Raw genomic sequence first — 8,794 nt, forward strand, 5'->3', positions numbered from 1 at the left:
CGCTACATAAATATTCTACAGATCATTTCGTTGGCGTATGGGCATCGCAGCTTTCCTCGCCATTGCGTCTGTAACTTAGTGTCCCCTTCGTGTCAACAACAAGTGTTTGGTTGGATCTTCACATGCTTACAGCACCAAAGCAGTAATCGGCAGGGATTCATCGAAATTCTGTAACAGAAGAATTTACCAAGTTAATCAGCTGCAGTGCTCAAGGTAACTAGACACTATAACGTAGGTCATTCCGGGTGGCTCTGCGGCAAAGTTTCCCACAGTGTCTTTCGCGCTGTGACATCATCCAGTAGACAGCCGGCAGGGTGCGAATGGAGCGTGTAACATCTAGACGCAACGCGAGGCTTAGTAATTATTGTAACAGCGTTGCGAGAGAGCGAAAGAGATGAATAAAAATTCGAGTAACTGCGCATTTGCTAACTGTAACAGCTGAGGCTCTAAAAGTAGTGGTGTAATACATAATCGATTCCCTAAAAATGCAGTACGAAGGCAGTGAGTCGCTCGTTGCAAGCGACCAAATATAACATTGGAAACAGGAAGGTTTTGTTACCGTCTCAAAAGGGATTATAATCTCGGTCACTTCACTTCTAGAACTGTTTGAAGAAGTAAGAAAAGATAAAGGAAGGTATATCCTAACATTCCGATCAAATCAAGACTGTCTGGAAAATTATTTTTCGAGGAGTCGACATCTTGGTGTTCTCTGCAACAACCCTTCAGCAGGCGAGGTCAAGCACCGAATTTAGCTTCTTATTTTAACACGAAATGAAAAGACGTACCGTTATCAAAGAGTGCACCGGTTGTTGATGAGAGAATCAGTACAGCTGCTGCACATACTGTAAGTAGGCTGTTTATGTTTTCTTATTGGCAACGTTACGTAGCGCTCTGTATGAACATCACTGGCTGTGCTGTGTGCAGTCCGTGCCTAGTTTGATTTGTTGTCTGCCATTGTAGTGTTGGGCAGCTGGATGTGAACAGCGCGTAGCGTTGCGCAGTTGGAGGTGAGCCGCCAACAGTCGTGGATGTGGGGAGAGGAATGGCGGAGATTTGATAATTTGTAATACTGGATTTTATGAACTACTATGTATATTATGACTATTAAGGTAAATACAGTGTTTGTTCTCTATTAAATTCTTTCATTTGCTAACTATCCCTATCAGTAGTTAGTGACTTCCGTAGTTTGAATCTTTTATTTAGCTGGCAGTAGTGGCGCTCGCTGTATTGCAGGAGCTTGAGTAACGAAGATTTTTGTGAGGTAAGTGATTTGTGAAACGTATAGGTTAATATTAGTCAGGGCCATTCTTTAGTAGGCATTTTGAAAGTCAGATTGCGTTGCGCTAAAAATTATTGTGTGTCAGTTTAAGCACAGTCATGTATAATTTTCCTAAGGGGACATTTCATATGGCGACCCTGTCCCCTTAGGAAAATTATACATGACTGTGCTTAAACTGACACACAATAATTTTTAGCGCAACGCAATCTGACTTTCAAAATGGCTACTAAAGAATGGCCCTGACTAATATTAACCTATACGTTTCACAAATCACTTACCTCACAAAAATCTTCGTTACTCAAGCTCCTGCAATACAGCGAGCGCCACTACTGCCAGCTAAATAAAAGATTCAAACTACGGAAGGCATAGTTAGCAAATGAAAGATTTTAATAGAGAACAAACAATGTATTTACCTTAACAGTCATAATGTATACAGCAGTTCATTACATCCATATTTACAAATATCAAACCTCCGCCATTTCTCTCCCCACATTCACCACTGTTGGCGGCTCACCTCCAACTGCGCAACGCTACGCGCTGTTCACATCCAGCTGCCCAACACTACAATGGCAGACAACAATGCAAACTAGCCACGGACTGCACACAGCACAGCCAGTGATTTTCATACAGAGCGCTACGTAACGTTGCCAATAAGAAAACAAACAGTCTACTTACATAGCCCCCATGCACCCCACAAAAAATTTTACAAATTGTTTTGGGCACTGACCAATACAGATTTGAAAAAATTTTTCATAATTGCAATAACAAAGAAATCAAATGCACACGCTTATTGATACAATGTTGGTCAAAAGCTAAAATTTTCTCACAGTCCATAAAGATAGTCCTGATCATTCATCATAATAGTAATTACAGTTTTTTTCACAAAGTCTCATTACTAAAAGAAATTGGACACAGAAGTAGTGGATTTCCATGCAGTCTTGAAGAAGTAGTGTTGCCCTTCCAACGGAAAGACAGTGCTGACCCTTGACATGCAGACAGGTAATGGGCCACAACAGAGCAAATCCACAGCAGAGTCAGTCGAAGTTTTGAAGAATATTGGTAGGTAGGTCATCACAGAGCAGACCCACTGTAGTCCTGGTAGAGATTAAGGTATTGGTGGGCCACCAGAGGTGCAGATCCACTGCAGTCCTTGTAGAAATAATGGTACTGGTGAGTCAGCAAATGTGTAGACCCACTGTAGTCCTTGTAGAGACGGCCAGCAGCCATCTGTTGTGACTGTACAGGTGCACAATCACCATTGAAGAGTCTTGCGGATAATAGAGCAAGTCCATAACCACCACTTGTACACTCACAAAGTTTTTGGAATTGTCCTTAGAACCAGCAATGCTGTTATCCAGTCCCTTGCGGAATTATTAACACATGTGCAAACACTAACAGTCCCTACTTGTCACATATTGTCCATATACTATGACGGACATTTCAATACGTAAAATCAGGATGACGAATTCATGAATTCCTTTTTATTTAAAAAAAATGTCTTATGGGACTTAACTGCTAAGGTCATCAGTCCCTAAGCTTACACACTACTTAACCTAAATTATCCTAAGGACAAACACACACACCCATGCCCGAGGGAGGACTCTAACCTCCGCCGCGATCAGCCGCACAGTCCATGACTGCAGCGCCCAAGACCGCTTTTTTTTTTTTGTTCGTTTTCGTTCGTTTTATCTGCTCGGTGCGGACGTCGCAGGACACCCGTTTCAGTTCCTCGTTGATCCATTAACTCAGTTTTTTTTTATTACAGAGAGCAGCTAACCCTCTGACCGAACACGCTGGAGTTACCGTGCCGGCTGGCCGCTCGGCTAATCCCGCGCTGCTGAATTTCTTTATCAGTGAGATGTGCGTTGACGTGACAGAGGAAACCAAGTAAACGCTCAGTGCGCAGGTAGAGGGTGTTTCAAAAATGATCGGTATATTTGAAACGGCAATAAAAACTAAACGAGCAGCGATAGAAATACACCGATTGTTGCAATATGCTTGGGACAACAGTACATTTTCAGGCGGACAAACTTTCGAAATTACAGTAGTTACAATTTTCAACAACAGATGGCGCTGCGGTCTGGGAAACTCTATAGTACGATATTTTCCACATATTCACCGTGCGTAGCAATAATATGGCGTAGTCTCTGAATGAAATTACCCGAAACCTTTGACAACGTGTCTGGCGGAATGGCTTCACATGCAGATGAGATGTACTGCTTCAGCTGTTCAATTGTTTCTGGATTCTGGCGGTACACCTGGTCTTTCAAGTGTCCCCACAGAAAGAAGACACAGGGGTTCATGTCTGGCGAATAGGGAGGCCAATCCACGCCGCCTCCTGTATGTTTCGGATAGCCCAAAGCAATCACACGATCATCGAAATATTCATTCAGGAAATTAAAGACGTCGGCCGTGCGATGTGGCCGGGCACCATCTTGCATAAACCACGAGGTGTTCGCAGTAACGTCTAAGGCAGTTTGTACCGCCACAAATTCACGAAGAATGTCCAGATAGCGTGATGCAGTAATCGTTTCGGATCTGAAAAATGGGCCAATGATTCCTTTGGAAGAAATGGCGGCCCAGACCAGTACTTTTTGAGGATGCAGGGACGATGGGACTGCAACATGGGGCTTTTCGGTTCCCCATATGCGCCAGTTCTGTTTATTGACGAAGCCGTCCAGGTAAAAATAAGCTTCGTCAGTAAACCAAATGCTGCCCACATGCATATCGCCGTCATCAATCCTGTGCACTATATCGTTAGCGAATGTCTCTCGTGCAGCAATGGTAGCGGCGCTGAGGGGTTGCCGCGTTAGAATTTTGTATGGATAGAGGTGTAAACTCTGGCGCATGAGACGATACGTGGACGTTGGCGTCATTTGGACCGCAGCTGCAACACGGCGAACGGAAACCCGAGGCCGCTGTTGGATCACCTGCTGTACTAGCTGCGCGTTGCCCTCTGTGGTTGCCATAAGCGGTCGCCCTACCTTTCCAGCACGTTCATCCGTCACGTTCCCAGTCCGTTGAAATTTTTCAAACAGATCCTTTATTGTATCGCTTTTCGGTCCTTTGGTTACATTAAACCTCCGTTGAAAACCTCGTCTTGTTGCAACAACACTGTGTTCTAGGCGGTGGAATTCGAACACCAGAAAAATCCTCTGTTCTAAGGAATAAACCATGTTGTCTACAGCACACTTGCACGTTGTGAACAGCACACGCTTACAGCAGAAAGACGACGTACAGAACGGCGCACCCACAGACTGCGTTGTCTTCTATATCTTTCACATCACTTGCAGCGCCATCTGTTGTTGAAAATTGTAACTACTGTAATTTCGAATGTTTGTCCGCCTGAAAATGTACTGTTGTCCCAAGCATATTGCTTTTATTGTATTTCTATCGCTGCTCGTTTAGTTTTTTATTGCCGTTTCAAATATACCGGTCATTTTTGAAACACCCTGTAGTTGTGACATTGCACACATTATGGAAGAGGAAGAAGAATTCCTGAGAACAATTTACGAAATAGAGGGAAAAAATCTGATTCTGAGAACCTGTCGCCTGACTGATTGCTACGTGGCAGGCTGTCTTGCATTTAAGTGTTGATCCACTGACAGATTCTTGGGATCACGAACTGAAATGTGCTCAATTCTCGGAACAAATTCTGATTCCTAGATATCTTTTGTTTCTCGAGGGTTTTTTTTAAATCCGACAACAGACTGGGTGAACACAGTAAAACAGTTTGAAATTATATTTTGTGGGTTTCATGGACTTACCATTTCTCAGTGTGACAAAGTAGTTAAAACTTTGATATCAATCGTCAACGGAAAGTTACCTCTGCTGGATGAAGATATAATTACTTCGTATGTAAGAAGAGAACATTTATCCGCATTAGGCATTTGAAAAAAGAGAAGCAGTTGCAAGCTTGGAAGAAGAAAGCAGCAAAAAGAATTTGATGTGGACAGCACATCGACCATGTAAAAATTGAAGGTTCGCTTCCCTTCACTCACAGCAGGCGATTCACACACTCAAAGGTTACAGGATGCAGGTACGTTCATTTACCGAATTTAGTTATTGCATCCAGTGTGGAATTATTTTAGTTATGTATTTGTTAGCGCCTGTTTATTAACTTTTGTTTGCGTAGCACGTTCTGAAAGCGTTTAAATCATTGTTGGAAGGCACATGCCACCTAAACCCTGCCGAAACCTTTTTCTTGCACACAGAAGTTGTCTGCTTGCTGACGTCACAGGAGAGCGACCAATCACAGCTTCTTTGTTGGACTGCCCCCCCCCCCCTCCCCCTGCCTGTGTAGTGCGACTATTAAATGAACATCAAACCATGGAGATCTGAGACCGTCCCAGTAACAGGCCCAATCCAAGAAGATCGGCGCCTAAAAAGACATATCGAGGATGATGCCGAGCAAAGGTGGTTACAATCGCGAAACTCGGTGGTAAAAGAGGACTCACGACCTGTTTCCATAAATACCTCACACATTATTCAGTAGGCCAATAGTGACCGACGTCTCTAATTCACAACAAGAACCGAAGCTGTAAAAGAGTTCCAGAAGCACACCTACAGAGTAAGAGAAAAGGATCTATTTTCAGTTATCGTGGAAGGGATGGGCCAAAACGTTTGAAAATGTCGGTAAAAATTTACGACTGGGCGACCACACGTTAACCTCGAAGAGGCCTGCATGTTGGTAAACTCTCGTGATCTTCTGACGTGTAATATTTTTAAGTGCTAATGTTGTAGGACGTAGGTATTAACATTTTTTTCTTACAAAGCCAAACAACCTTCTTAACTTACACAGCTACAAAAAACTAGAGCACAATTGTAAGCCATTGCTATTTTCATTGTTCACATAATTCACGTCATTCTCAGGAAACTAAACAAAGTTTCCCATCAAACGTAGATCTCAAGTGCGCTAGAAATCTGTCGCCATAACCGGGATTTTGTATTTCATACTAAATAACTATTTCAGCATAGAAAGAAGTATCAAAACTCCCCTATATACTGAGGTGACAAATGTTATGGGATACCACCCATTGTCGTGTCAGACTTCCTTTTGCGCCGCATAGTGTTGCAAGTCGATGTGGCATGGATTCAACAAGTTGTTGGAAGCGCCCTGCCGAAGTACTGAGCCATACTGCCTCTATAGCCGTTCATAATACAGGGTGATTCAAAAAGAATACCACAACTTCAAAAATGTGTATTTAATGAAAGAAACATAATATAACCTTCTGTTATACATCATTACAAAGAGTATTTAAAAATGTTTTTTTTTCACTCAAAAACAAGTTCAGAGATGTTCAATATGGCCCCCTGCAGACACTCGAGCAATATCAACCCGATACTCCAACTCATTCCACACTCTCTGTAGCATATCAGGCGTAACAGTTTGGATAGCTGCTGTTATTTCTCGTTTCAAATCATCAATGGTGGCTGGAAGAAGTGGCCGAAACACCATATCCTTAACATACCCCCATAAGAAAAAATCGCAGGGGTAAGATCAAGGCTTCTTCGAGGCCAGTGATGAAGTGCTCTGTCACGGGCTGCCTGGCGGCCGATCCATCGCCTCGGATAGTTGACGTTCAGGTAGTTACGGACAGATAAGTGCCAATGTGGTGGCGCTCCATCCTGCTTAAATATGAATTGTTGTGCTTCTTCTTCGAGCTGGGGGAACAGCCAATTGTCTAACATCTCCAGATACTGTAGTCCAGTTACAGTAGCACCTTCGAAGAAAAAGGGACCAAAAACTTTATTGGCTGAAATGGCACAGAAAACGTTCACCTTAGGCGAGTCACGTTCATACTGAGTTGTTCTCAGTGCCCCATATACAGACATTGTGACGGTTGACTTTCCCGTTAGTGTGGAAAGTTGCTTCATCGCTAAACACAATCTTTGAAACGAAAGATTCATCTGTTTCCATTTGAGCAAGGATAAAATCACAGAAATTGATTCTTTTAATCTTATCAGCTGCAGACAGTGCTTGAACCAATTTCAGACGATAAGGTTTCATAACTAACCTTTTTCGTAGGACTCTCCATACAGTTGATTGTGGAATTTGCAGCTCTCTGCTAGCTCTGTGAGTCGATTTTCCTGGGCTGCGATGCGTGCTATATTTTCATCACTCGTTCTCGGCCGTCCAGAACTTTTCCCTTTGCACAAACACCCATTCTCTGTAAACTGTTTATACCAACGTTTAATACACGACCTATCGGGAGGTTTAACACCATACTTCGTTCGAAATGCACGCTGAACAACTGTCGTCGATTCACTTCTGCCGTACTCAATAACACAAAAAGCTTTCTGTTGAGCGGTCGCCATCTTAGCATCAACTGACGCTGATGCCTAGTCAACAGCGCCTCAAGCGAACAAATGTACAACTAAATGAAACTTTATAGCTCCCTCAATTCGCCGACAGATAGTGCTTAGCTCTGCCTTTTGTCATTGCAGAGTTTTAAATTCCTAAAGTCGTGGTATTCTTTTTGAATCACCCTGTAGAGTGAGTGTTGCGGTGCAACGTTCTGTGCAGCAATTGCCCTCTCGATTATGACCCACAAATGGTCTATGGGATGCATGTCGGGCGGTCTGGGTGGCCAAATAACTTGCTCCAATTGTTAAAAGTGTCCTCCAAAGAAATCGCGAACAATTGTGGCCTAGTGACATGGCGGATTTTCATCCATAAAAATTTCACCGTTGTTTGGGAGCATGAAGCCCATGAATGGCTGCAAATGGTCTCAAAATAGCCGAACACAATCATTTCCAGTCAATTACAGGTTCAGTTGCACCAGAGGACTCAGTCAATTTTATGTAAACACAGCCCACACCATTATGGAACTACCACCAGCTTGCACAGTGCCTTCTTGACAACCTGGGTCCATGGCTTCATGAGGTTTCCGCCACACTCGAACCGTATTATCAGCTCATACCAGCTGAAATCGGAACTCATCTATGCAGCTCACAGTTTTCCAGTCGTCTGGGGCCCACCCAATTTGGTCACGAGCCCAGGAGTCGGTCGTCTGCTGCCACACACAGCCCATTAACGCCAGATTTCGGCGCACTCTCCCAACGGATAGGTTCTTCGTACGTCCCACATTGATTTGTGCTGTCATTAGGCGCAGTGCTGCTTGTCTGTTACCACTGACAACTCTACATAGACGCCCCTGCTGTTGGTCGTTAAGTGAAGACCGTCCACAACTGCGTTGTCCGTGGTGAGAGGTAATGCCTGAAATTTGGTATTCTCGTCACACACTTGGCACTGTGTATCTCGAAATATTGAATCCCGTAACGAGGGTCTATACAAGGGCGATGTACTTGAGGACAATATTATGGAAATGGAAGAGGACGTAGATGAAGATGAAATGGGAGATACGATACTGCGTGAAGAGTTTGACAGAGCACTGAAAGACCTGAGTCGAAACAAGGCCCCCGGAGTAGACAACATTCCATTAGAACTAATGACGGCCTTGGGAGAGCCAGTCCTGACAAAACTCTACCACCTGGTGAGCAAGATGTATGAAA

This window comes from Schistocerca cancellata, chromosome 1 (assembly GCF_023864275.1).
Source record: "Schistocerca cancellata isolate TAMUIC-IGC-003103 chromosome 1, iqSchCanc2.1, whole genome shotgun sequence".
NCBI lineage: Eukaryota > Metazoa > Arthropoda > Insecta > Orthoptera > Acrididae > Schistocerca > Schistocerca cancellata.